We start from the raw sequence: 8,782 nt of genomic DNA, 5'->3' as shown, positions 1-8,782 counted from the left end.
TTTATAAGGATTGCCCAGTAAGACAGGAGATCTGCTGTACTGGACAATTCTGTAGGTAAATAATTATTGAGTCTCTGTAAAATAATTGGCTTCAAGAGAGCTTACAGAAGTGCAGGGTGAGAGGAAATCTGAGATCATGCAGTCCACCCTTTGCATTGCTTTTCATCACACCTCTGGAGAAAGTGCTATATTTTTTTACATCCAAACTTCATTTGATGCAAATGAACTCCAGCTCCACCTGTGAGTGGGATAATGACCTCCCAGTTTTGAATATGACAGCCTCTTAAACCAAGAATAAAATAGGAAATTAAAATGATAAAAATAAAAATCAGGAAAGATCTTGTTAAGTTGTAGAGAGACTTGTGGAATAAGAAAAAAGGTATACATTATAGAGCTGTATGATGCAGAAGCAGCAGTAAAATGCACAGATTTGCCAAATGTGTTATAAGAAATAAGTCAGTCAATACAAAAACTAAAGAATTTACTTCTAAGGGCTTAAAAGGCTGGAGGTAAATGAGGCCATTTTGCTTAGAGAAATGGAGACAGAATACAATCCCCAATTTGTTCTCTTAATTAAGATTCAGGTGTCATTTCTATTCATATTGATAGAAAAGATTCTCATAGCAGTAGTTGTAATAGTATCATTGCACAGGTCTGGCTTAGGTCTTAATTGCCAGGTGTCTCAGAATTGAAGGGAAATTCAAGAGAAAGTAACATTAAATGAGATTCTCTTGGCTCACTTTTTGTGCTTCTACAGTAATCCAAAGAAAACTTCCCAAAAGGAAGGTACTGCTCAAATAGTATGAAATCGTCAGAGGATAGTCATAACTCAATCTTTTTTCCTGAAAAGGAAAAAACCTCAACATATTCTATACCTCATTCTTTGCATTAAATAAGGAAAAGAAGCTTTTCATCATATCTATTGATACAGGAGAGCATAACAGTCCACCATTTTGCTACTTCAAGATTTACTTCTCAGGAAAGTGTATAGTATAATCCTCCTGACCACTAGAAGAAGGAAAAATCTAGAGCAGATTTATTGACCGTGCCAACTCATTCTTATTACAGTGACCTTCTTTCAGGACTAGAAATTAATTATTGTAAGTGTATTAGTTTTTTAAGGTGAAATGAAAAATTAAAATTAATCCTTTACAGTGAAAGTAAGCATGTAATTTTCTAGTCTATCTATATTTGATTATTTAATTTTTAAGGATGTTTTTATTAAAGCTTTGTAGCTCATATTTAATCTTACAGGGTGAGTAAATACAATTCAAAAGGTTCTGACAGGTCGTTTAAATGTTCAGTAGCCAAGATTGTACTGCAATATCAAGGTACAGAATTTGCAGCTTGTTTAATCTGGTGAGCAAGAGTACAGGATCCATCACTCATTAACATGCACAGAAACTCGTAGTTTGGTGCCTTCTACTGAGTATAATTAATTTCACAATTTAATCAGATTACTTTTAATAAAGTTCACATTTTATAAACTTACCAAGGATAATCACATGCATGTCCTAGTAGGCACAATTACATCAGAAGTACCTTTTATATATTTTTAACCTTTGTGTTCCAGTTAATAAGTATAAAATTCAGATTTTGATTACTGTATATTAACAAGAATTTTAATTGTTGGCTAAGTAGCAGAATATGCCTTATGGCTGAAACAATACATAATTGAAATATATCTGTAAGCCTTGTCTTCACAGTTTATTTTTCCAAACGAGCAGCCTAGTTGGTAATAAAGATGTTACAAAGCAATGAGAATCCATTTTTTATGTGCCCTTCATCCCATTTTTCTTATTAGAGCATTAGTGTAACTATTGCAGGTCTGTCTGTACCTCCTTATGCTGCAGTCAGGCTCATCTATGTCCTTGAAAATTCTAGTTTAAAGCCTGGCAAATGGGAATGGCCTTTCCATAGGCCTAAGGGACTGATCTTCACTTAAGCTAAGGCTGCATTAAGGCACTCTAAAGGTAAAGGACTTTTAAGGGGAGGAAGCCCTTCAATGTGTGCGCATTTTTCAGGCCTTTCACTTTGCTGGACTGGATTAACTGCAAAGAAAAATTATAGTGAGCTTATGGCATTGGGCATGTGCAATTTTGTGTGAATAAGTATTTCCTGCCAAACAATAAACTCTGATACTTTATCTTTTATTGCATATGACGATGGTGAAATTATTATAGTAATTTCCCTGAGCATGCAGTTATGACATTTATTTGTTTGTTTTCTATTAAAGAATTGTTAAAATTTATCATGTAGGGACATGAATAAATGGACAATATATAACTGTAGTTTTTGCCAGTGTAAGTTTTGTACTGAAATTATTAGTTAGCATAAAAGCCTTGAAAATTTTGGAGGGGGAGCACTTTTGATGGTCTGAAGAGAGCTGACAGGGCCAGGATACAGACCTCCTTATTTTGGTTCCATTTGGTCTTAACTAGTATGTCCTTGCTTAGTATTTGTTTCTGTACATGAGTACAACAAATTAGGCAATGCGCAAAGATGAAAGTATGAACGAAACATCTTATAGGTCTGAAAAGACAGATTTAACGTATATTCAGATCGGCCCTGTGGAGAAGGAGTTGGGGGTGTTGGTTGATGAGAAAATGAACATGACCTGGCTTCAGGGTGCACTCACAGCCCAGAAAGCCAAACATATCCTGGGCTGCATCAGAAGGAGCATGACCAGCAGGTCGAAGGAGGTGAACCTGCCCCTCTGCTCTCGTGAAACCCCACTTGGAGTATTGTGTGCAGTTCTGGTGTTCTCAACATAAAAAGGACATGGAACTGTCGGAACAAGTCCAGAGGAGGGCCATGAGGATGATCAGGGACTGGAGCACCTTCTGTATGAAGACAGGCTGAGAAAGTTGGGTCTGTTCAGCCTGGAGAAGAGAAGGCTGCATGGAGACCTCATAGCAGCCTTCCAGTATCTGAAGGGGGCCTATAAGGATGCTGGAGAGGGACTCTTCACTAGGGACTGTAGTGACAGGACAAGGGGTAATGGGTTAAAACTTAAACAGGCGAAGTTTAAATTGGATATAAAGAAGAAGTTCTTTCCTGTGAGGGTGGTGAGGCGCTGGAATGGGTTGCCCAGGGAAGTTGTGAATGCTTCATCCCTGGTGGTGTTCAAGGCCAGGTTGGACAGAGCCTTGGGTGGCATGGTTTAGAGTGAGGTGTCCCTGTCCATGGCAGGGGGGTTGGAACTTGATGATCTTAAGGTCCTTTCCAACCCTAACTATTCTATGATTCCTAATATTAATTTTCCATTTAAGTTACTGCTCCAGGTGCTAAAAAATATCTATCTTACTATTAAGAATACTACATTAAGATATATATGTTTGCTATTAATATCCATGTTTACTATTAAGATGCCCATTCTTTGCTAATTCAGGGGGTGCACGTCACTTACCAAATACAGCAAATACACAGAATTTAACAAATGAAGGAAAAATTAATTATTCTATCCATGTTTTCCAACTGTGGAAGTTCAAAGTACCTTACAAATATTGTCAAGATGTTAACATTTTTTTTTTGACCATTAAATATTATTGTTCTTATTTCAAAAGTAGTGAAATTCAGGGCTTATAAAATCCTTCTTCCTCCAAAAGCTGAGGCCTAAACAGATTATTAAGCTATTACATTATAATCAAAGGAATCAAGCTATTGTAAAACAATAAACCTCATTATTTTAAAATTGAAGGACTGCATAGATGAAGGAGGCACAAGCACAACATTTTGTTTGGGGTTGACAAAACCCCGACTACTATGAACTACTGTTACTTATTCTCATCAGTTGAACCAAAAATCTGGACTCAGGAGTCTTGTATGAGCACCTCATGACTTTTGCTTTAACACTGTTTGAAGAAAAGAGGAGGCAGAATAGTATTTTACTGTAGCTTTAGAATTCCTTAAAGAACACCAGAAAAAAAAACTTGAACATTCCACTGTTGCCTGCCTCCTTAAACTTGGAATCATTCCATAAGAGGATTTTTATTGTTTTTGCAATCATGTTTTGCTCATAGAGCCTTTTATGTTTTGACAAGGAACAAAGATTTCATGCTATATTGAAATCAGCTCATGCTTCTAAGCCCTTCCCTTTGTTTTTTTCATGGTTCTTTTTAATTTCAGTAATTGCTTATTCCATTTACCAAAAAGAGGCAGAGCATACTTTTCACAGAGCTCTTCATCTCTTTTATATTGACAACACTGTTCTATTCATTATATCTTAATTTTATATCATTAAATTCATTCTTATTCCCATGACCTGTTTGAGTCACATTTAACTAATATACAGGTTTTCCTATTTCATTCCAAGTAAGGAAGATAATTTTGACAGTAATATTCATTAAAATAACTGATGAAATTATCTCAAACAGTATTTACTTTGTTATTCAATTTTAGCCTCTTGAAATGAGTCCTTTTTTTATTATTTATTCAAGGCACTCAATCTTTATTTATGAATTATTCATTACCTGCCGTAGCTTTTGAAATACTAATATTTTTGCTTCTGCTTCTACTCAAAGGCCAACCTGGTCCAAATGGCTTCAAATCTCAATCGATTTAAACATGAGTGGCTTCAATCTGCTTGCAAATTGAGACCAGGTTTACTACAGTACAGTCTAGAGGCAATATTTATTTCATTATTATTTTTCATGAGAGCAAATCAGATAAGATGATATTTCATTTAAAATAAGTTAAAATTGATAATTTTTTAAATATGACGCTTTCCAATTAAATGTTTCCTTTCTCTTTTGTTTCTTTTTTCCTCCCTCAGTTCTCTTATGATTTTTTTTTATTCTTTTTCTATGTCATATTTGCAAGGGGGACATAGTAACATAAATTGAACAGGAAGAGAAAAACTCTAAAATTTTGAAAAAAATAGGTATGCTGGTTCATTTTTGTTAATCAGTTTCATTATAGGAAGGAGGGTGGTTATTTCTCAGCTTTTCTGGACAAAACACTCTGCTTTTTTCCACCATTTTAAAACCATCTTAAAACTAACAATGTCCTTGTTTGTCTTGGACCTTCAGGAAAAAATGGCTGTGGATATCCTCAAATGGAAAGACTTTTGAGAGGTCTCAAAGACAGTGCTTTTTTACATGTTACTGACAGGCACAGAAGAGCATTTATAAGGAACATAGGCATAGCACTTAGGATATATATGTATAGGTTTATCACTAATGTAAGGAGGACACGATACTTTCATCAACTGAATTACTGTGTTAGTGGGAACTATTTGCATACAAGGCAACAAGCATCTTCTTGCATTAAGATTCCTTATGAAACCCTAGTGAGGTCAGACTGTGGTTTTCAATGTACAGTTAATGTTTGATAAACCTGTGCTTGGTGACACTGTACTACGAAAATGATGCCAACTCAATGGTAATGAGGAGCATAAGCATTTCAGAGTATGCTGTAGCATGTCTAACTGGTGAGCATAAACGCATGTATACAGCAGATGTCTGTGGAGATAAAAGGACAAATTTGCATACATTTACACATCTATTAAAGGAGAAGCTGTTTCCACATGCTGAGATACCTGTTTTGTGTCCTTTTACTTGCTAAGCCAAAAAGGTTGTGAATACAATAACAGTTGAATGTCCATGCCATTGTATTGTTTTCTAGATATAGAAAAAAATATATTGTATTTTAAAAGTGTAATACTTTTTTTTTTTCTATGATGATTGCAATAGCATTCAGATTCCCATTTGAAGGGATGAACTTCATTAAAGACATTTTAGTAGGCCTACCTTTATTAGGAGACCGGATCAGTTTATCACAGTACACAGTACAGCCCAATGTAAGCTAAATATAAATATCAGTGCTAATGTCAATGGAAGTAATAAAACTGAACTAGTGTAAATGTCAAGGTCAGGACTTTTGCACATGCCAGCTTTCATTTAATATTATAGTAAAGAGCTAGTTTGCATACTTTCCTCAGATTATTTAACTTAATCACTACAAACATTGTCAATAGGTAGGATTTTCAGGATGAAGCAGCAACAGTTTTTCTGACATTACATTTGAAAGCAGTTCTCATTATGCCTAATGTCCTTCCCTAACCACTTTAAAAAAGGATAAAATTGGGATTCTTTTTTTTGGATGGGGTTAATTCCTGCATGGGACATGCATTTCCCACCAGACAGAAAGGAGAACAGGCAGGTTATTAATCACTAGAATCAAATAGTTCTTTAGCAGAAGACTCTTGAAAACAGCCACATCATTAAAACAAACAACCAACCAACCAAAAAAAACCCAGTGCATTCAGTTTGGTGTAGTTGAGCTCTAAGGAGCCATTGTGTTTCAGAAGCAAGGTTTTTTAATGTGCTTAAATCATCTTATCATTTCTTAGATCAGGTGTGTAAAGAGTAAACTGTGTATTGAAAAGGACAGTTAAAGCTGATTTGTAGGAAGGACCATGTGTGCAATCATATTCTATGAGATAATGCCACAAAATATTGTTAAACACGTGTGACATGCAAGTCCTTGCAGTTAAATGGGCAATAATTAGGAGGTAATTTCATCTGCATTGTCAGTTTTAACATAATGGTACGTATATATTTTTTGTAGCTATGTGATATCATCATGATCCATAATGGTAGATGATATATTTGTTATATACTTCTCCAGAAACATCCAAAGAGAAGCTATGCAGAATCTAGCTCCCTGCTGGGGAGAAAGTAAAAAAGGGTAGAAATTAGTCATTTTGCTAATGACTTGTACCAGCAATAAATGCAGGACTCTATTTACCTGGCAGTTCAGCTCTTAAAGCTCATAGATTAGTGGAGATGGGACAGTGTGTAGATCCATCCCCCAGGGAAGTCTGCTGCCTACCTGGGGCTCAGATTAGAGGTGTTAAAAGGAAACTCTCTGATCTGGTGCAGTCCTCTGACTACTGCTGCTGGTTTTTCAGGTTATCAGTGATGAAATTATTACAAGCAGGGCAAGGGCAATGAAGAGAGACTTCAGGGCCCTGGGAGGGCTGGTTAGAGGGTCTGGAGCGCAAGTGGTGTTTGCCTCCATACCTGTTACAAGAAAGGGTGAAGAGATAAATAGGAAGAGTCTACAGATTAATGTATGGCTACCTGACTTGTGCCAAAGGCAGGGTTTTGGGTTTTTCAATCATGGGCTGCTATGTGAGACACCTGGTCTGCTGGTGGCAGGTGGGATACACCAGTCCCAGAGGGGGAAAAGGTTTTGGGGGCAGGAGTTAGCAGGGCTCATTGACAGGGCTCTAAACTAGATATGAAGGGGGAAGGGGAGAGAATTGGGCCTGTTAGGGACAAGCCCAAGAGAAACATGCTAGGGCTTGAAGGATGGCAGACTAGGGAGGACTCTCAATCTATTGTTTCATTTGAGGGAAAGAATAGTTGTTTAGACCCTGTCCCGCAGGGGAAAAAGGGTACCAGGGCAAGAGTTAGCAGAGCTCGCTCACAGAGCTCTAGGTTAGATTCAAAGTGCGAGGGGATTGTAGCTGGGTTTGAACTAGTGGGGCATTGTTCTAGTATGAATGAAGACCAGAAGGCCTCCCGCCTCCCAAGGGTGCCACTAGCGTGCTCTGCTCGCTCCCTGAAATGCCTGTACACCAATGCACGCAGCATGGGGAATAAACAGGAGGAGTTAGAAGTCTGTGTGCGGTCTAAAGGTTATGATCTGGTGGCAATTACAGAGACATGGTGGGACAGCTGACATGACTGGAATGTGGTCATAGATGGCTATGTCCTTTTTAGGAAAGATAGGTCAGCAAAGCGAGGTGGTGGAGTTGCTCTTTATGTGAGAGAGAGACTAGAATGTATTGAGTTCTGCCCAGGGGCAGATGAGGAGCAAGTGGAAAGTCTGTGGGTACGAATCAAGGGACAGGCTGGTACAGGTGATACAGCTGTGGGGGTCTATTATAGACCTCCTGATCAGGACGAAGGAGTTGATGAGGCTTTCTACAGGCAACTGAAAGCCGCCTCACGACTACATGCCTTGGTCCTCATGGGGGATTTTAACTACCCTGATATTTGCTGTTAAGACTTACACAGCCAATCATTCACAGTCTAGGAGGTTCCTCCAGTGCATTGATGATAACTTCTTAATGCAAATGGTGGACAAACCAACTAGGAGAGGAGCGCTGCTGTATCTAGTACTCACCAACAAGGAGGAACTGGTTGAAAGGAAGAAGGCAGAGAGTTGTGGTCAATGGGGCAGAATCTAGCTGGAGGTCTGTGACTAGTGGAGTCCCTCAGGGGTCAGTGCTGGGACCAGTGCTGTTTAATGTTTTCATCAACGACCTGGATGAGGGAACTGAGCGTACCCTCAGCAAGTTCGCTGATGATACTAAACTGGGAGGAGTGGCTGACACACCAGAGGGCTGTGTTGCCATTCAGCGAGACCTGGACAGGCTGGAGAGTTGGGCGGGGAGAAACTTGATGAAATTCAACAAGAGCAAGTGTAGAGTCTTGCATCTGGGAAAGAACAACCCCATGTACCAGTACAGGTTGGGGGGTGACCTGCTGGACAGTAGCGAAGGGGAAAGGGACCTGGGGGTCCTGGTGGATAGGAGGATGACCATGAGCCAGCAACGTGCCCTTGTGGCCAAGAAGGCCAATGGCATCCTAGGGTGCATTACAAAGTGTGTGGTTGGTAGGTCAAGAGAGGTTCTCCTCCCCCTCTACTCTGCCTTGGTGAGGCCGCATCTGGAATATTGTGTCCAGTTCTGGGCCCCTCAGTTCAAGAAGGACAGGGAATTGCTTGAAAGAGTCCAGCGCAGGGCAACTAAGATGATTAAGGGAGTGGA

The sequence above is a fragment of the Pezoporus wallicus genome, unplaced genomic scaffold (genome assembly GCF_028554395.1).
Source record: "Pezoporus wallicus isolate ANWC-B61680 ecotype Strahan unplaced genomic scaffold, APGP_CSIRO_Pwel_v1 contig_8042, whole genome shotgun sequence".
NCBI lineage: Eukaryota > Metazoa > Chordata > Aves > Psittaciformes > Psittacidae > Pezoporus > Pezoporus wallicus.
The sequence above is the reverse complement of the archived record's forward strand: the minus strand, read 5'-3'. Positions refer to the sequence as shown.